Below are 21,180 nucleotides of genomic sequence, written 5' to 3'. Positions count from 1 at the left end.
GAATCCTCGTCCTTCTAGTTGAGCCTCTCTGAAACTGTATGACCCCAATGTTGCTGTCTGTAGCCTCATTTGACCCCTGTGAATCCAAATGGATCTTCATTGACCGTTGTATGACCCCCATTGTATGTGTAGCCCTTTTCTCTGTTACCCTTTTGCCTTCAAATTAAACCACATTGAACTCTCCATTACCCCAGCCTTGCTCTCCGTGTCCTCATTTGACCCCTCTGAATCCAAAATGATCCTCATTGACCTTTCCAGGACCCCATACTACCGCCATCCCTGCTGTGTGACCTCATGTGAACCCTCTTCCTTCAAATGCAGCCTCCATGACCTCTTCACGACCCCAGCATTGCTTTGTGTCTCGTAATTTGACCCCTCTTTATTCAAATTAATCCTCATTTAGCTCATTGTACCTGAAGCCCTACTCTCTGTGACCTCCTGTGTACCTTCTGTCTTCAAATTGAACCTCTGTGCTCCCTCAATGACCCCTGCATCGCTCTCTGTTTCCTTATTTGAACCCTCTGCATCAAAATTGATCATGATAGACCTCTGCCTGACCCCACACTGCTTCCCACTATGCTGTCTGTGACCTTTTGTGAACTCTCTGCATTGAATTTAACTTCAGTGAACTCTCCATTACTCCAGCCTTTGTTTCTGTGTTGTTATTTGCCCGCTCTGGATCCAATTTGATCCTCATTGACCTCTGTATGAATCTCTGCTCTTTGTGTCATGTGACCCCACGGAGGCTAAAATGATTCATAGTATCCTCTGTGCCAGCCCTCATAGTCTCCGGCTTACACTCTTTGTGACCCCACTGCCTCTGAGGGACCTCTCGAAGGCCCCCACTACCTCCAGTCTGGTTTGCTGGGGCATCATTTACCCCAGTGCCTCCACATCTATCCTCATTGATATCTGCATGACCCTCTCTATCTTGAGCCTTTTTCTCCTTGATCCCCCACCCCACCCCCAAGATTGCCTGATTGAACCCCAACTCCTACCAAGCTTTTCATCAGTGATCCCTGTCTGTCTCGGTTTCCTCCAAACTTGCTCTCCTTGACCCCTGTGACCCTGACAGCCTCCCTATGTGCCCTGCATGACACAATTAACTCCAGACTCACCCTTCTAGGCCCTCTTTGCCTCTAGGCTCTTCTGCCCTTACTCCTACATAGCCTATTGCCTCCTGACCTGCCATCTTAACCCATGCATCGTAAACAGAAACAGGCTAGTGAGGCGACCGTCACAAATGCCTACTCCAGCACCTGAGAATGTGGGTTTGATTCCACTGGAGGCTCCCTTAGTTGAGGCTTTGCAAAGGACTTGCTCTGTTCCCTCACTGCCATAACCAGGGGGCGCAAAAAAGGCAGCATGAGACAGGCTGACTAAAGAATGCAGACATCTATCACACTACTTTCTGCATGGACGGGAATGGCTCTATCATTTGGACTCAGACCCTTGACCGGAGACTGTCCCCGCCACTCCCATGTCATACCATAGGCCACAAAGTTCCCTTGGCAGCCTGTTGCTCCTTTCCAAACATCCAGGGGAAGCATGCTTCTTGTGTGCTGAGTAGAGTGTGGAGCTAATAATGCCTGTGTTGTGGGTTTGACTCCCCATGGCGGTCACTTGGTGACTGTGTGCCTGGAGAGGGTGGTTTGGGCTCTTTTGCCTGACTTCTATAGGGAGAGGGGGCAAAAAACGGGAAGGATGTGGGCTGGCTACCTTGGAGGGACTCGGGGAAAGTCCTTGCCCCACTATCTGGAGGGCACAGGCATCAATCCCCTTGCTGAAACAAGCAGGCTGGAGAATGCAGGCCTCGATCCTGCTGCCACTCACATGTAAAGTGAGCATTTAACCACTGGAGCTAATTCCCCATGCTCTCAGCCATTGTCCGCTGTTGCACGGCGAACAACGGCCAGAGCTGAGCAGCTTTCTAGCCCACTATGGCTTGCTTCTTGGGAGGCCAAGTGGGGAAAAGGGCCACTGGAGATGCTCAGCCCCCTGGCTGACAATACCTTCTAAACAGAAAGAGCAAAAGGCCTGCACCCCACCCTGCCAACCTCCTGTCGTGGCTCAGGGGCTGGACTAGGTTACCTGCCGAGGTGCCTTCCAGCCCTACATTTCTATGTCTATAACTGTATAAATATGGATTGCTGAACTGTGGTGTGATGACACTGATCAATGGGACCCCATCAGACCTAGGTATAATCTATACAGGAAGGGCAGATTAGGTCACATGGGGGGGGGGGGTCTACATCTGAAACTAGAGATTAGATGGAGAACTCCATATTCTGAGAGCAAATAGTAATTATGTCAACAGGCAAAAGGAGGTGGTGGTGCTCCTTCTGAGTAGATGGTCAGCTTACAGTAGTGTCAGTACACTCTGACCTAAGCAAGTAGAGATCAATATTTATGATCTCTCCCCCTGTTTAGGAGGGGAAAAAACCACAAAGTTTGAATTAGTTAACTTTAATTTCGATCCCGATACATTTACACAAACTTTGCAGTAAGGATCACAAGAGAACATGAAAAGCAAGAAGCAATTGGAAAACCAGTTTCCTGCATTTAATGAAATGTTACAGTAACAGAAGGTCATTATTCAGTTTGAATGGGAAATCCATGCTAACAAAAGTGTTCCTCTTTCCACCTGATAAATGCCTTCTCAGATTACATCTTTGTTTCAGTAGAAGCCCTCTGTGTATCACACTCAAGTTATGTGCCGTCGGTTGCAGATTGGTTGGTACTTGCTCTTGACCAAATTGTGGAGTCCAGGAAGAGGCAGAGGAGCCTTGATTAAAAAGCAACTGCAAGGCAGCAGACAATGGACCTGAGGAACATACTGGGAGAGGTTCCACGAGAGCTATTGTAATTACTTGATGGAATGGTTAATTTCGTTTAATTCCGAATAACTTGGAAGCAGATCCATCAGGATAACCACCTTCCGACATGCTCTGCTCTCTTTCACACACCTCGAAGCTATGGACGGAGGTTTGAATTCTTAATCCAAAACAAAAATGATTCCTCAATCTATTCAGATGTTTCCAGGTTCAGAGAAGCCCAATTTACACAGCTCTAGAAGCAAAGATTGTAAAATCAACACACTAATAAAAGTTTTGACTAAGGGGAAGGAGTCAGACAGGTGATTCTGGAGGAGAAGCGCTGTGCTGCTCACACCCCACTCCTCATCGCTCAGGGGCTTAAAACAACAGGATGCTGCAAATACTGAAACAGAAAATAGAAGAATTAACATGTTTGCCAAACAATGCTCCACGCACATCAAGATGGACTTCGCACACATAAATCATGCCCTATATTTCCAGAGAGAACAATCATCCATACACTGACATTGGATATCTATTACAACAAGCCCATTCTCCTCCTTCAGTTATTTTCACAATTCCATTCTGTGTGCTATGGAACACATAAACTGACCACAGAGACAGAGAAGTAATCCTTGTCCACAGAATAAGGATAATTTCTCCTAAATCTTCATGTGTACTGTATTGCCAAATTTTCAGACTTAAGTGCCTAACATTAGGCACCTAAATTAAGTATTTAGACCCTTAAATAAGTTTCCTGATTTTCAGTTTCCAAGCACTCAGAATTCTCAAAGTGACAGGCCACTGTCTTTCTATTTACACCTTTTAAATGACAGATAGACCTGAGTCATGAGGTTCAGATCTTGATCTCAGATTTCTTCAAGTCTCAGGAATGACTGGACTCAGGATTCTTGTTTAAAATCCGTATTTAGATACACACAAGCTTCAGATACAAACATTCTGAAAGTTTGTGAAAAAAAGGGGTCTGGATCAGTTTCCATTTTGAATCCATCTCTTATCTATCACAAAAACTGGTCAAGAAATGGCAGAATCTTTCTCTGGAAATTCCTACATCAGACTGAGTCACAAAAGTGTCATTTAGATGAATAAATAAAATATCTCACCTTTTCCCTGCTCACAGCAGTTCGAATCCTTCATTGAGGCAAAGTGTGGGTTATTAATGCAGCTGGGTTACACTGCTTGTTCATGTAATCAGACACCTGTTTAGGGAGAGTGTCCTTCAACTTCCACCCTTAAAAAAACCAAATACAGACAAACAAACAAACAAGCAAAAACTATAGCAGCAGCCTATCAGAAGAATGTGACATACATAATGCCCATTCAAGAAGGTAGAAGGGGAACAAAAATCATGTTCATAAGATGAAGATGGCTTTAGCTGCAGATGTGTTTACAGTAATAATTAATTCTGCTTCATAAGGATACATTGGCATTCAGGGCTCAAATCAGCACCACAACACCTTAGAGCTGTAATGAAGTAACCAGACTGTGATTGTGAGGCCCCATTTAACTCTTCGTGTTTTGTTTCCAGAATTCTTGCTAATGAGACAAGTAGCATCAGTGCTTCCATATCAGGAAGGATTGATTTAAATGAAAACTATTTAAATCACTGATTATAATCATGATTTAAATCAGCAAGCAGGAAACCTTAATTTTAATATTGTTTTTATTTGTATTTTTTTGTGATTTTCTAAAAAAAAAACCCCAAAAGTCGATACTCAGTGGCTGGTAGACATTAAAACATGTTGATTTGCAACTAAATATAGCCTTTACACTAAATCTGGTACTTCTTTTGCTAAACAGGAGGATACACTACAGCTATACCCATTTATTTAACTTAACATATGTTTATTTAGATTCTTAATTTTTAAAGTTTTATGTTAGAAGATGGTGAATGATGTATTTCTTATTTACTAGATGATAATTAATTTTTCACTTGTGATAGGTGTTAAGCTCTATTTGGATGGAAACTGGAATTCAAATAGAAATGTGCGAAGATGGCATTTTTAAAAATTGCATAAATGTGCTGGGTACATGAGGATTTCTTTTTTCCAAAAACATTTTGCTTTTAAAGCTAACTGATTTATTAAACTGTAGTTAGTGAATTGAAATGGTTCTTTCTAGTTACCATGTCCTTCAAGACTTTAGAACTAGGAGAATTTCATCTTCTCACACCTAGTTTTTATTCATTGATAGGAAGAGGAAATCAAGCTTTTCTGCTTTATTGATTTCTTAACTTTGAATGAACTAGTCATTGAGCTGAATTAGTTGAATAAATGGATATGGAATATGTATGATCCTTGCACCGGTAGAAGAGATTACTGCTGTCAAAAGATGGATTAGCAGTTCAACACACTCTGGTTCCAGGTGCTTAGCCAGTGACCTCTACTAATTCAGTGGTTTGGCTTTCTTTAAAACTTCAGCAGCAAACATATACTGCTTCATATTTTTTTATTTAGTGTAATTATTTTACATAAGTTGTCACACTCTAAAATGTAATTTTAAACAGGTTTATTTTTAAAAGAAAAATATATTTAATTTAAATAATAAAATCCAATTTAAATGAAAAAAATCTCTTATTTTTGATTTATGTTTAAATCATCAATTTTTATCCACCCTGTTCCATACTATACAATGACTACGCAACTTGTAGCTTCCATCTCTGCTGTGAAGGTTACATTTCCATCTCTGGCTGTTCTCCTACAGCAGGACCTTTTCCTTGCACAACCATGAGATCAAGAGACTGAATATTCAAACTCTGAATTTCACAAGTACATCAGAGCACTAGGACTGCACTTCCGCTTAACTCCTTACCTCCAGTCAAACTGGCCTTTTATTGATACCCAGTGAACAGCAGTATAGGGTCAAAGGAGATCTGTAATCCTTAAGGGGGTTCTCCTACCAGCACACAAGTTCCATAGCCCAAGTGGCAGGATAGCAGGGCGGCCGTCTGTTTTAGAACACAGACATATAAAGACGGCAGGAAGGTCATGGGATTGCCACTCTTACTTCTGTGCTGCTGCTAGCGGCGGTGCTGCCTTCAGAGCTGGGCAGCCAGAGAGCAGCAGCTGCTGGCCGGAAGCCCAGCTCTAAAGCCAGTGCCATCACCACCACCAGCACAGAAGTGAGGATGGCAGGAATCGGGGGTGGGTTACCATATGTCTGGAAAAGCAGCAAAGAGTCCTGTGGCACCTTATAGACTAACAGACATATTCAGGGCTGGCTTTAAGCCGATTCAGCCGATTCCCCAGAATGGGGCCCCGGGCCTAAGAGGGCCCCGCAACGTCCGGAGCTGCCAGCAGAGCGGGAAAAAAAAAAAAAAAGCCGCGTCCTGCTTCTCCCCACTCCCTCCAGCGCTTGCGCTGCCATACAGCTGATCAGCACAAGCCTGGGAGGGAGGGGTGAGGAGGAGGAATGTGGCATGCTTGGGGAAGAGGCAGGGCCAGGGCAGGGATTTGGGGAGGGATCCAATGGGGCAGGGAGGGGGCGGAGTCAGGGCAAGACAATTTGTATCCCGGCATGGGGCTCTGCACCTGCTAAAGCTGGCCCTGGACATATTGGAGCATGAGATTTCGTGGGTGAATACCCACTTTGTCAGATGCATATGGCTGGGCTTTCCCAGCAGCCTTCCGACTGGGCTGGAGGGCTCACAGCTGGGGCTGCAACTTCCCCGCCTGGGTCAGAAGGCTGCCAGCTAGGGCTGCACCCTCTCTGCATGGGGGGAAGAGGTGACAGATGGGGCCACAGCCTCTCTGCGTGGGGGGGAGGGGGTGACAGCTGGAGCTGCAGCCTCTCTGCATGGGGACAGAAGGGTGACAGCTGGGGCTGCAGACTCTCCATACGGGGGGAAGGGAGTGACAGCTGGGGCCGGAACCTCTCTGCATCGGGGGAGGGGGTGACAGCTGGGGCCGCAGCCTTCCACGCAAGTTGGGGCCAGACAGCCACCTTCACTTTTATGCTGCCTTCAGAACTGGGATCCCAGCCAGCAGCCGCAGAGCTTCCTGCAACCCAGGGAGGTTTCTGGCAGGAGGTCTGACCCAGCTCCAGGAGTGGCCCCTGCAGGGGAAGAGGAAGTCCCATCCCTCCCCAGCCTGGGCTGGGACTAACAGTTAGAGCCCATCCCATAGTAGGAGCCCCCAGGTGGGGTGCCCCCAGCCCTGCCCCTCTCCAGATTTCATGGTCCGTGACATGTTTTTATGGCCATAAATTTGGTAGGGCCCTACCAATTACCTTTGGTGACACCTGGCTAAAGGGATCAGCTTGTTCTTTATTTTTGATATTTTGTTTTGCATCCTGTGAGGGAGTAGAGAAACTGCCATCCAGCACACTGGGGGTTAAAGAAAACCTTTGGGTTCAGCAAGCCCCACCCTGCTATACCTGTAGCCAGTGGCAGGCAAGGAGGAGGTAGAAAAGAAGGGAGCCTGGCTCAGTTGAGTCCTAACTGGTAAGGGGCCAGGTGTTCTCTATCTGCCTGAAGGGATGGCTCAGTAACCCACCAGCTAGTACAAGCACTTGAGGTAAGTAAGGGCTCCTCTGCCAAGGGGAGGCTGCAACTAAGCCCCAGCACTTGGGGCAACTGAACTAGTGGGACCATGAGCAAAACTGAAGAGACTTGCAGGAAGTAACCCAGGGAAGTGGGTCTTGACTCCCTGCTTGGGATTGCTTGTTTAGGGATTGATCTACTCGGGGCCCTGAGCTTAGGGTGGGGGGTAGAGCGGGAGGGTCAGGGTTCCCTTACCACCCCATCTTGCCTTGCAGACTGAAAGACCAGTGATCTAACCCTTAGGTTGCCTGGCCATGGAAGACCCTATCACACCCTCCCCCAGACTGGTCTGGTAAATGCATTTCAGCTTATGTTCATAACTCTTACTATGTGTTTTGTACATACATTTCACCATGATATTGGCTAGCAAGTTATTAGTTTTTAAATGATAGCTCACAAAGCATATTTTGTGCAAAGATTCATACAGTAGTGTGTAGGGTATGACTATAGGGGTGCATTTAGGTCACAAGTGATTTCAACTTCATTATTGAATGGGAAGGAAAGAACTTACCAGAGTTCACTCAGCTCTGCTGCTGTGGCTTCAGTGAAGAGCTCTGTTATACCCCCAACAAAGAGCTGTCTCATCATCTGCAACAAGCTCCCAGACAGAACTTTGATGTATGTTGTCTCTACTCTCAAAAGTACAGGTTCTTCAAGAGAGCAGAATTTGTTGTATATAATAACTATTAGCATTACCACTATAGTCCTTAAACAAAACCCCACTGCAGTACATAATATACAAATAGGGCCCTTAAACAGATTCTGTTCTACTACCCAACCATTTCTGAGTTGTTTTAAAAGTTATGGTGACCCCTGAAGTGTCACTGAAGGAATTCTGGGTATAATGATTATGCAAATGAAGTTCTTTCTGTAGCTCTGCTTCCCCCAGTTCACCAATAGATGGGAGCAGAGTGCTCCTTCCCCTTTGGCGCTTTAGACCACAGACTTTCCATTATCATTATTTAAGGCTTATATTACAGTAGCTCCCACAAGACCAAATCATAATTGGAGCTCCATTGGACTGGGTGCTATGCAAATACTTATGACAATACAATTCCCTGCCGTGAAAAGCATACAACCTAGGAAGACCAACATATTCCATATAAAAGGGTGAGAGCTAAAATATCTAATCCATGTAGTTTTATACACCTATAAAACTTTTGCTCATTATAAATATATGGAATAAGTATCAACTGTGTCTATTGGCCCCTTAAGCTATTAGGTGGGTTTTGAGGATGCAGTTGAAGGACCTGATAATGACCCTGATTCTGGGAGGATAGCAAAGGGATGAATGAGTGAAAGGGAAGATAGAATCCTATTGTTTGCACCCCCTAAACACTAAGTCTGCACCACCTGAAACACTGGACTTTGAAGTGGTAGGGGTGTAGCCACAACCCCATTTTCATTCCACACCCACTAGAAGCTGGAGGCTAGTCCCAGAGGAAGCGTACACGCCACCTTTTAAATGGCTGTGCTGTAGATACCACCTCAGTGTGTATTCTCCAGTGTGACCCAGGAAGCAGTCTGTTTGCCTGTCTCCTCTGTATTCATAGTGTTTCTGGCAACTGCCTCAGCATGGGGCACCTCGAACAACCTAAGGCAGATCTGGCTTAAAAAGCCTCAATATAGCTCAACGTGTTCAGCTAAGTGTTCTTATTTGCGGGAGCTTACCCAAAAGAGAACTTCAGAGCTTTTTGGGTCATTCTCTCAGCTTTTAAAGCTTTGTCTTTCTATTTTTATGCTATAATTTTGTCATTAAAATTTCATGTCTGAGGGTATGAGTTTATTGATCATTTAAATATAAAAAGATCCGACATTATAGACGTGATACCATCTAGTCAGGACAGGCAAGTTTGCAGCTCCAAAATGGGTACCCAGCTAAAATATAACCAACACTGCAACTTATTCGAAGTAGCAAACAATCAGGCATTCAAGAATGGATGCATGTGTGTGCCCATAAAGCTGAAGATGTACTTATTTGCTGGTTACAGCATGTGGCAGTGCACGCATAGTAAGAGCGAGGTAGAAAAAAAACCTGAATGTAGAGATACCATGTCATGCCTGTCTTAGATGATCATGTGCAGTATAGTTTGTCTAAATGTTGCACCAGACTGTGTTATTATGATATAGTCCTGGAAAGCAAGTCTCAAAAATATTAGGCTTTTACACTGAGGTCAAGAGCTTCTTAGCTTTTGATCTGTGCCCTTTATAGCTGTATTCATTTTAACCCTTCTTAACAGATGTTGTTCTGCCTCAAAAGAACTGCAGCAAAATCTAACTGCCTAAAATTGTAGGCTTTGTTGTAAATGATGCATGGGATAAATTGTCAATACATGCAGTCCAAAGTGTAATGACAGTATTTAAATTTTTTATGATTCTTCCAATGTGCTATTGAAGATTGAACTCTGGAATGAGAACAATTTACTAGATGAAGAACAAAAATCTTTTTAAAAATGAATATTTAATCCATGTAGTTAGACATATAATTGTTCAGCCTCAGTTCTACCATGTTTCACTATTTTTTCCCCCTCAAGTTTAAATCTAACCTGAATATATTAAAATAATGGAAGGCTGTCAGTCATATTCTGATCCTCTAGGAATGCATATATGTGGAATGGTTGGAATGCTTAACTCAACCTTATTCCATATATACCTGTGAATCTTCTGAACGACGAGTGAAATACAAGACCGACTGGATCCATAGTATTTAACATAGAAGAATTTACTTGTGAGGGATATCTGTCAAGTATGAATATCCAAATTTACCAAGTATCCCTAAAATCACAACTTCAGGTTTTGGCCTTATTATAAAGATACGAAAACATAGCACAAATGTGGATTGTAGCAATCTCTAGAGCAGTGGTTCTCAACCTTTTCAGACTACTGTAACCCTTTCAGGATTCTGATTTGTCTTGCATACCCCAAGTTTCACCTCACTTAAACTACTTACTTATAAAATCAGACATAAAAATAAAAAAGTGTCACAGCACACTACTACTGAAAAATCACTTGCTTTCTCATTTTTACCATATAATTATAAAATTGATTGGTCTATAAATACTGTATGTGTATTTTAGCATATAGTGTATATAGAGCAGTATAAAACAAGTCATTGTATGAAATCGTAGTTTGTACTGACTTTGCTAGTGCTTTTTATGTAGCCTGTTGTAAAACTACACCCTCCGATAGACCTGTGTTTCCCCCCCAGGAGTATGTGTACCCCTGGTTGAGAAGCACTGACCTGGAGAATACTATGTAGCCCAGTGGCAAGGGATGCTACTAGGACTGGCTGGAACACAATTCCATTTCATGAAAAATGTTGATACATCAAAACCAAATTCATTCATATTCAAAACAAAAATGTTTTGCAGTCTCATGAACAAAACAAGGGAGAGTGACCCACCCAAAATTAGCCAATAGACTGATGGTTAGAACACTCAGCAGGCATGTGGGGGAACCAGTTTGAAGTCCCTGTTTCTGAAAACCAGGGGCTTCAACCAGGGTCTCCCACATCCCTGGTAAGTGCCCTCATCACTGGGCTTCAGCTATTCCGGGATCTCTCCCCCATCCTGGATCTTTATATATAAAACTTTCTCTGCAACATTTGGTTTTGACAAAATGGCATTTTTCTACAGAAAAGAGTTGTCAAAAAGTTTGACTAGCTCTAGACACTACAGTAACATAACGATCCAGCAGATCATTTTACATTTTCCCTGTAAAATCTGTCAAGATTGGTCACAGCAAGTCACTGAAGAGTCAGCTAGCAGGACTTGGTGATACAGGAGCAGAATTAGATCACGATCTCAAAGCCACAGCTATCAAGGAGAAGTATTAGTGGCCCATATCCACATGTACGAGTTTTCTTCAAGCCTCAACCTAGCATCACCTGAAACAGAACAATAGAAGCAAATAACTGCTATATGGCCCTGATACAAAGCCCATTGAAATCAATGGAAAAACTCCCATTAACTTCAGTGAGCTTAGAAACATATTCTATGTCAATATGTAAAATATGGAGGCTTTTAATAAGCCTGCTTAGCTACCAAGTTTTCCTATTAAGCATCAGCCATTCTGCCTATCCAGCAGGACTTCAGAAGACTGTCCTGATAACCAGCAACATGCTCTTTAAAAAGAAGTCACTGTTAATTAGTTTCTGGTGGCCCTTATTTAAGCAGCTATTGCAGACTGTGCATCAAATTCAGTGTCAGAAGAAGAAAACAGCTCTGCTGGAATCAGCAGAGTACTACCCCACTTATGGGCCCTGTATCTTAGAAGAATACAAATGTCTTGCCATTCTCATTGGTGGCTGCGTGTGGGAATCAGGTTTTGTGCACTTACAGTGATCATGAGAACTAAGTAAAAAGACACTACTATTGACCACAAGCAAGTGATAATGGAAGGAAATTTTCCTTCCTTCTACTGTTTAGTACACTTACAGTATAATCTTGCCTCAGGATAGGCCCAAGTTTTTCCTTCTCAGAGCACAGGCTTACAATATTTCAATGATTTTGTTATCAACATGTATAGTGCTCATATGGGCCTGTGAGGTTTAGGAACATTAATAAAAATCTTTCTAGGAAAGTGGCCAATAATGCTTCAGCAAAAGACTCGGACTTTCCATTGTCCCTGAGTCATCCTGGTAATGTCTTTCATAGACATTACAATGGTCTGTTAAAACTTTACTCCTCTCCCTGGATGTCTCTCTATGGAGAAAAAAAAAATAATTGTTTTAATAAATCAAACGTCGCTACCATCCACAGCTCTGCTCAAATAGCTGCAGTATGACGGTCTCTCACTTCAGCTAAACCAGACACTCTCAGGGATTGCATCATGCACTGCATAGGGGCAGAGCACTGTGTATAAGTGCAAGGCAAACAGTGCTCAGAACAAAACAGAGGAGCTCAATCCTGCTTTAATGAGTATAATCTGTCTAGTCCACTTTCACCCACACCCAACAATCAGTGCTCCATGGCTTGTGAATCTGTGCAAGACAAAGGAGCAGACTAGGGGAATGCAGGTTGGAGCTCAGATAAGTAATATAGCCTGAATTTGTATTACTAGTCCATGACCCTCCTTATCCGTTGGATCCCACTTTCGGAGGGTTCACTGGGGCAGTAATGGCCAGTAGTGTTCCTAGCAGTGTGGCCCTACTGGAGCCAGGCTGCCAAGGAGTGGGATTAGCACTACAGTGGGCCAGAGCTAGTGTAGAGGCCTAGGAATTAGGCAGATACAGGCTATAGCCCCTGATTGCCTTCTAAGCCTCTGTGGATGGGCCCAGCAGCCTGTTCTGTCACAAAGCAGGGTAAGCTCCCCTGCTCTGGAACTATGGGGAAGTGTCTCAGCAATTCGCACCTTTATGGGATTTCATCTCCTTTAAGTTTTCCCACAGAAGGGGACAATCAGGAGTGTATAGCTTTATGATGAAACGTATTCAAATGCTCAGCCATGCACTGGGGACTTCTCAAAATGAGGCCATATCCAAAAGTAGGTCAGATCCTAAATCCATATTTTGAAACGGTAATAAAAGTGGCCTGATATTCAGAGGTGCTGGGCATAAGCAGCTCCCATTGACTTCAAGGATTTGAGCGTAACTTTAGGCATCCAAATTTCAAACTTTAGCCATGGGCCCTGTGCTGAAGAATGCATCTACATTTAACAGGACACAACAAGGGAAGGTCATAAAAAGCCTCCCAAAGGTGGAGGCGAGGGGGAAGGAGACACAGGACTGGGAGAGAATAAGATTGCATTGTTACTCAGCAAGGCATACACATTTTGATGGCTCAGTTCCTTTTTATGATAGTGATTATCTGTTTATCTATCCTCCCTCACACTTTCCATAGATGAGACAGCATAAGCAAGATTTCAGGAGAGATGTGAATGAATGAACATGTATTTGGCAAGCATTCAGAGCAGTGCATTAAATAGTTTGGGACTTGCACTAAAAGTGGATATAGTGGAGTAGAAAGTAATTGGGTTTCACTGTACACAAGAATGCTTTATTGAAAGTGTCAAATTTGCTACTCCAAACTCCAGTTTTCAGAATTAAAAAACCTAGCTTTATTTTACAATTGGTTCCACGTTGCCTTATGTATTCCTAGCCTGGTAAAGTAGAAGGACATATGAGAAAGATTCAGACAAACTGAAACCCATTAAACATCCCTTTTTCCATCCCAAATGCTTTATCAGTTTGGGCTTTTCTTGTTCTAATAAGCAGATTTTCATTTTAATAATCTCCGCAAGTAACAAACTCTTAATATTCAATGGGGCTTTTTATGTGTGTATGTTTTTAATTGCAACCAAAGTGTTGAAAGATTGAAAAATCAGGTACTGTGCATGTGTTCATACCTTTAAGACATGAATATGCATATCCATATTTATTAACAGCTTCAGACAAATGATATAGCATTTTTGAGGCCTGATTTCAGTGATCTGCATAATGACTAGACTGAAGTAAAGCCATACTTCCCTGATTTAACAAAAGACTGTGCAGAACTATATGTACATCTCCTGATGCATTTATAGCATGCCCATTGTCCTGGTATATGGGAGCAGGTTGATTTGATTAACCCTGGTTGAAGAGGCTGCAGTACCGCAGCCAAGACTAGAACTAGGTGGACTGGGTCAAAGAAATGAGAGTTGTTTTGCCACAACCTTATCCAGTATTATCCTATCAGCCAATCGTCTGCCAACTCTCTCTACGGTGACATCCATGCCAATTCCAATAAGACAAGCTCAACCTCCCCATGAGGTAAGATGAAAGCATTGAGAATGTTCATATATTTTGGCTTATTGAATATTCCTTTGCCTCTGTAAAATCCATGATCTTGGCTTATACTCACAATAATGGCATGACCCTGGGAAGTGCTGAGAGCCTTCAGCTCCCATTGACTTCAGTGGGAGATAAGGATGCTCGGCATCTCAAAGGATTCTGCCTATGTGGATTCTGCAGTCAAGAGACACTTCTGCTTCACTAGTGCATTTAATTGACCCTCCAAAGTTAATTTTGCACCCTGCCAGGGATATGGTCCCTTAAATACACATGACAGTGGATAGTGTAAGACCTTCTTCTCCCCTCCCCCAGGAGTCAGAAGTGATACATAAGAGGAGGAATGAAGAATTGCCATGTGAGTCCAGAGAAAAGGTGTGGCAAGAGGTGAGAGTGAATTCAAGGGTAGATTTCACCAAGACTTTTAATGAAAATAAGTGATGCCAAAAGTAGAGATGTGACTGGAGAGCTGAAAGACTAGAGAATTTCTTTTAAAAAATGGTTGTGGGAAATTAAAGGACATGACCAAGCATGCTAACAGCTGAGAAGTGGGAAGGTAACATAGAAGGTCAACAGGAGAACAGTGGAGATATAGGACATCTACAGTAAATGAAGACAAGCTATCTATCTCCTAGAACTGGAAGGGACCTTGAATAGGATTATTTAAAAAGCGCATGAAGTAATATATTGGTTAGATTTTCCACTGGTGTAAATCAGCACAGATGTGTTATTTGATTTACAGCAACCAAGGTTCCATCCTATTGTATTTATTCTTATGACATATGACCAATGTAATTTCACTTGCAACTCTGCCATTGGGGAAAGCATCAGTACTAACTTAAAAAAATGTAATGATTAATATTGAATTTTAGGCAGTTGAGTAATTGCCACTATCTTAGTACAAATTAAATGAGAAAGTCAGCAGGACTGCTCGTGCACTTAAAGGTGAGCACATGCCTAAGTATTTGCAGGCTATTGAGATCTCAGACTGCCATCTGATCATGTAGCCCAAAGACTTGCAAGGGAATGAAGTATCAGACTCCGTGTCTAACCATTAATGTCCCCCAAAATGCACTAAGATGGTATTAAATTGACTTTTTTTTCTTTAAATTTTATCTTGTGATGTTCCACTGAATAAATTCTTACTGGGAAGGAAAACTATAAGTTGCTTGACTAACAATCCTTTTTTATCAATGTAGTGTAGTTAACATTTTTGATTTGAAATAATCAAGATCTTCATTCATAACAAACAAGAGTCTTCAGTTGTTTACTGTTTCATTGCTCTGGCTACTTATTATATAGAGCCAAATCCTCATCTCGTGTAACTTGGCATAGCACCATGAAAGCCATGGAGGTACATTGATTTACACCAGCTGAGGATCTGGCCTGTCTGTAGACCAATAACACTTACTTCACAAATATGTTTGCCATTGAATGTGGGGGTATGAATTTCATTTTCTTTCACTATTGGCTATTTAAACACAAGTTCATTGCCAGATCCTAGCTTTTAAAAAAGAGAAAATGAAGACACTTGCATGACTTTTTTTTTAACAAGAATCTGTTATGCAGCTTTACTCAAATTAAATCATTCCTAACAAGTCCAGAATTACCAGAAGTAAAGAAATTAGGGATTAGGTTAGTGGGAGCAACTATCACATGCTTCCACAACACCAGCCTCCACTGACTACATGTCCTTCCAGCATTGTGCTAACGTATCATATTTTCACAGAAATGCTTGTTTGTTTGTTAGTGGACTCCTCTAAAAAGAAGTAAAATTTGTCGTTGTCTTGATTTTCAGAATGTCAGACTTTTGTATTTTAATATACTCCCCTCATTGATTAGAATTGGCAATGACTAAGCATGCAGCATGGTTATTTCTATTTTAAGTATGTATACAGCTAAGTCCTTGAAAAAGTTTAAAAGCCCTTCAGTTCTGTCTGGTTAATTCTACAGATCTTGACCATTACAGTTCAGGACTGAAGTGGTTAAGTTTCAGCAGACCCCTTCCCTCTCCCCAAAAAAGGGTTGGGGGAGGGTGATTTGAACTTGAAGAGCAATAAGAGTCCACTATTGCACTAATGGCTATTATAGCTATAGAGTGATTTATTACAAACTGAGCTGCAAGGTACAAATAACCTTCAAATGTTATCAGAGGAGGAGATATCAGAGAAAAATGTGTCTTGGTGTCTTGAATATCTCCCCAGACCACCAGCAGATTTTTTTTCCAAGCGCTCCTCAAGACACAATAGGACTCAATGTCAGGCAGTAACATCCAGTTTGAAGAATGACTTTGTAAGTACAGACTGTTTTGCAGCTGCTTACTGTGCCATTAATACCCCCTCCCCCCAACTCATGCAGCAAACTTGAAATAGTTAACATGACAATTAAGGTCTTCAAACTAAACTATGAAATAAAGACTATTGCTGTTGCATAGTTGAATTTAGACAGTAGTTGGAAAGATTAAAGGCCGAGAAATGAGTTCCTGGTGGCTGAGACAGGACAGAATAGCTGCAAACTTGCTTTTTTTTTATTGTTTTGAGTCCAGGTGCTATGCAGATGCAGAGGATCTTTCGCAACAAGCGCATTGATTGTTCTGACCGTGGCATGTACCCAGAATGACAAGGTAATTTCAGCACACCGCGATGCTGTCATTTCAATAAGCAGAGGTAGGAGTACTAAGACAAACACCTACAGCATGTACTGACCCCAGAACCAATTTTTTGGAGGTCTGATCACATCACAACGCTCATGGTGATTATTTCTGACAATGAGATGACCAACAGATGGAGAAGAGGGGCTTATATTTGTGTTGCTGCTAAGTATTCATCTTTTATATCACTGTGTGAATTTCAGGCTAGGGAACCCAAATTATCTCAAAAATACAGCCTACTTTCATTCAGGTTTGGGCTAAACTGGTGTGTGGATTTTTATTGCTCATGAACTAAACAAGCCATTACTAAACGTTTAGTACTGAAGATACAAGCACAGGCAAAGGGTAGTTGGGTATTTTTGAGAAGATTTATAACTTAAAATTTTCAGATACAAATACTTAGTGTTAGGCCTGGACAGCCATGTGCAAGCACTTACACAGAAGGGTTTTTATGTGCCCTAATATGGGATGGAGGAGTCTAATATCAAGCACCCAGGTTTGAAAAGGTTGGCCTGCATATTTTTTGTATACACACAGCCTTTTGACAAGTTTCCAGCATGGCCCTCTGCTATAATTTTTGGCAATCCTGACTTAACTTCATAAGGACCAGGAATTGTAGAATGTTTGTTCAAATTCAGCCTCCAGAACTGTCACTCCAGCACAGTTCTTGAAGTTGGAAGTTCTCTCCTCTACAGAACCAGTAAAGCTTGCGTAGTGACAGTGTAAACTTCATGACACTGCCCTGCCAATGATGAGATGAACTGAGTGTAGTTCGGCCTCCATGCCCTATTTATCTAATCTAGCTTCACTTATAACACACCCATCATTTTGGGCTTTCAGCAGAAACTGCTACATAAAGGTGCCAAAGAATGGCAATTTGTGATTGGTTTTGGTGATATGGAACTGGACACTGGAGTTAGGCTTCTCCCCAAACTTGTTTCACACAGGCCACTGATCAGATGGCAACAACATGCGGTCACTATTGCCCTGACCAGATTTTTTTTCCAGCAACCTTATCCCATTAGCAATCTCATCTGGTCTCATGGTGCTATAAATCTTCTGATGTAGTAATAAACCAATCTAATATAGCTGTACATATTAATAACCAAAAGCAGCTGGTGGTTATGAGCTCGCTATTTTCCCTGCTGCTTTAGCCACCATAGTATAAAGTTATAAGCAAACTCCAAGGAAATGAACAGGATTTTAATTTTACTACCATAAACTAAAATAAACTAATCTTTCATAACAGAAGATTGTCATTGAAATGGAAATTATACTCCGTGTAAATGTCATTTCCTTGCTTATAGTTGAAGTTCAGCCCTTGAACAGCATTGTCTATTCTCATTATTACTCTCTAAACTCCTGACAGTTCTTGTATTAATTGCACCAGATTGCTTGCCTTATGCTTTTTCGTTTGTTTTTCTCCCTTCTCCCTAAAGGGTGTGTGGGTTTTTTTTTTTTTTTTTGAAAAGTTGGCATCCCTTCAAATATGGGTCAGGTAAGGAGAGGGAAAGGGAAGCTAAACTTTGGGCAGGCTCTTTACTGACAGAACCAAAAGCTGGGTATCCCCAAATACTTTCTCAAGGTAATTCGTTACAAGGTCTATAGCCCTAATTACAGTGGAACTCACTTATAGCAAATCTGGCTATTGTAAGACCTCATTTACTGTATTGATGGGCCCAAGATATTAATTTCAAAACCAAATTTAATCTGTTTACCAAAAGGTTGGAGGTGTTTGGCTCTGTGGTTTTGTTTTCAATCCAACAGAGACCTGAACCAGCTGTGAATTTCAGATTTCAAAGTATGGGGATGTTCATATCTGTTGTGTTGGATTAGGCTTTTTTCTATTTTGTGAAGGAAACAGACAGCACCAAATAGGTGTAGCTTAATGCATAAATCCCATTGAAATTCAATGCCATCTGAGTGTCTAATTTACTTAGGCTCTTAAAAGTGAGATTTTTTTTTCAAATGTACAAATTATAATTACTGTTCTAAATTTCTGTTCAAAGTGAGGTGGTGTGTGTGTGTGTGGGGGGGGAATGATTTCACACACTTCTCTATACACAACTTGCTTTTTCTTTGTTTCTGTATTTAGAATGGATAGATTTAAATGTAGGCAGAAGATATTACCAGGATGACATAGCGTGTCCACTGCATGGTTTGGTTATGTTGACTTCAAAGGACTCATTCTACAATTTAAAGAAGTTCAGCTGTTAGCTTTGAGAACTTGTATCACTTAAGGGAACCTTCCTTCTTTTTCTTTGCCTCCCCTTTCCTCCCCCAATGTCTTTGCTCAGCAGATGCTGCCCAGGGCATTCTCCACATCATGCTATTTATAGTCCTATATTGACAGGCTACAACACCTCAGGTAGTACTGTTCAGGTCTGCCAGTTCAAGAGTATGAACTGTATGCTGAGGAGAAAGGTGTAAGGTAAATTAGCATTCAGTCAGCTGAATTTGGGTAATGTCAGAGGAGAAATGAAAGGGCAGGAACGCTCAACTTAAAAAAAAAAAAAAAAAAAAAATAGTATTGTTTTCAAGGTGCTGGCTGAATGGAATTTTCCAGTTGGCTGGCTTTGTGGCCGGGCTGAATTGGTGTTTAAGGAACTATCCTTTCTTCAGTTGCTACTGGTCTAATTATACTAGCTTATAAAAGCTGTTGAAAAATTAAAAGAAACACACATGCTTGGGGAAATAAGATGCACTCCACAAACAAGTGCACTGCCAACATCAGCAGACACAACCCGATCCCAAGTCCACCACAGTCAGTGGACAGATGCCACTGATTCAATGACCTTTGCCACAGGGCCTTAGTGCATGCCAGCAGCTCAGAACAACAACAAAAACTCATTTGTGAAATGGCTCCTAAGACATTCATTCTAGAAGACATGTGGGGCATCTTAGTAAGCACAATGAGGTACTTTTAAAGAAGCATTGGGACAAATTCTACTCTGCTACACTCATGATATTTCATCAAAAGTTGTAGTTGCAAAGCTACAACTGAGGGCAGGATTTGACCCTGTAGTTCTGGAGGTATTTACATAGATGACTATCTATTTGACCTTGACACAGGTAATAAAAAGCATTGGAATTTTAATAAACCAAAAAGTATTGTCAAACTTAGATTAGGTATAGTTTCAACAGTGATATCTGAGGATATTCCACACATAAAACCTATGTTAGGGCTTTGAAAAATTCTCGAAATCAAATCACGTGGAGACCAATGGCCACTGCCAAAAGAACCATGCAGTCTTAGATGCTGCCTGTTCTGGGTCTCCCAATCCCAGACTCTCTCCTCTGAAATGTTTTTTAAAGTGAACAATAAACCTGTGTTGTGCAGGCCTCTCATGTTCATCACAAACAGGGCAGACAGAAGTATGGTAGCTGTCCAGTTCTGTTGGTGTACTATTGTACAATGAGCCCCATTGTTCAACTATCTGTGTTCCCCAGAAAACACTCCAGTCTAATTTACATCTTTTGTATTCCGGTCATTGTCTTTTCTCTTTGGCAAATGTATTGGTGTTCTCCAGAACTCGTCCTCCCTACGCAGCGCATTCAGTCTCCTCTTTTTAGTGAGTTCAAGTTATTCCAAGTAATTGTTTAGATTTATGTTCATCTGAGTGTCCTCTCACTTGTTAGTCAGTGCACTTAAGAGGATGAAGCTGATTCTGAGTCCCAGAGGTGAAAGACAGATGCTTTATCATATAAATCACAAACTGTTGTCATTCTTTTTGCCCCATTTCAAGAGACAAAGGGATACAAAGTGGAACCTTTTCAGAGCTAGGCAGTGGTGAAAGCTGTAACCCTAGCTGTAATTAGTCATACATAGAAGCCTAATTTAGTGAAGGACTGGAAGAGTATGGCGTTTTTATTGTTTCAGACTAAAATGTATATTGAGTATGAGTGGAGATCTTACACTTCTGACACAGGAAGAAATCCACTAAGAATACATATGTTCTGAAAAGTACAAGGATGAATTTGAATTATGAAAAGGAAGAGACCTATTATAATGGCATTAAACCAATTAAAGAGACAACTGAACTACAACAATGGCCTCTTTCCACTTAAACCTAAAAACACACACATTCAAATCCAGTATGTGTGCACTTTACTTTACACTGGCTTTGAAAAGAGAAAATAGTTTGCATAGAGCTGGGAGAAAAATCTGATTCTAATGAGATTTCTCCACCTCTAAAATGAACACAGTAGGGCACATTCTACTTTCTGTGCATGCAAATTTCATTAATGTGAGTAAGTGATGGGTGTGTACTGAAAAGACAATAGGTTCCATTGTGTCTCTCTGGTCTGTGAACTGTGGGATAGTGTTTTCATTGCTGGGACAGGCCAAAGTGCAGATTTGGTCTTTCCTAGGTACTCACTGCTTTTA

General features: G+C 41.7%; 1 long non-coding RNA gene across 1 annotated transcript in view; it reads right to left on the bottom strand.

The window, feature by feature from the left end:
- Positions 1-2,482: 2,482 nt before the first annotated feature.
- The window catches only part of LOC128838387 (uncharacterized), a 53,626-nt gene continuing 34,928 nt past the window's right edge, over positions 2,483-21,180 (bottom strand). The window contains exons 2-4 of the long non-coding RNA XR_008445173.1: positions 7,889-8,027; positions 3,941-4,068; positions 2,483-3,219 (exon numbers count right to left, since the gene is read on the bottom strand). This is a non-coding gene — a long non-coding RNA (uncharacterized LOC128838387). The remainder of the gene's footprint in view (positions 3,220-3,940; positions 4,069-7,888; positions 8,028-21,180) is intronic.

The sequence above is a fragment of the Malaclemys terrapin genome, chromosome 5, assembly GCF_027887155.1.
Source record: "Malaclemys terrapin pileata isolate rMalTer1 chromosome 5, rMalTer1.hap1, whole genome shotgun sequence".
Taxonomy (NCBI): Eukaryota; Metazoa; Chordata; order Testudines; family Emydidae; genus Malaclemys; species Malaclemys terrapin.
The sequence above is the reverse complement of the archived record's forward strand: the minus strand, read 5'-3'. Positions and strand labels throughout refer to the sequence as shown.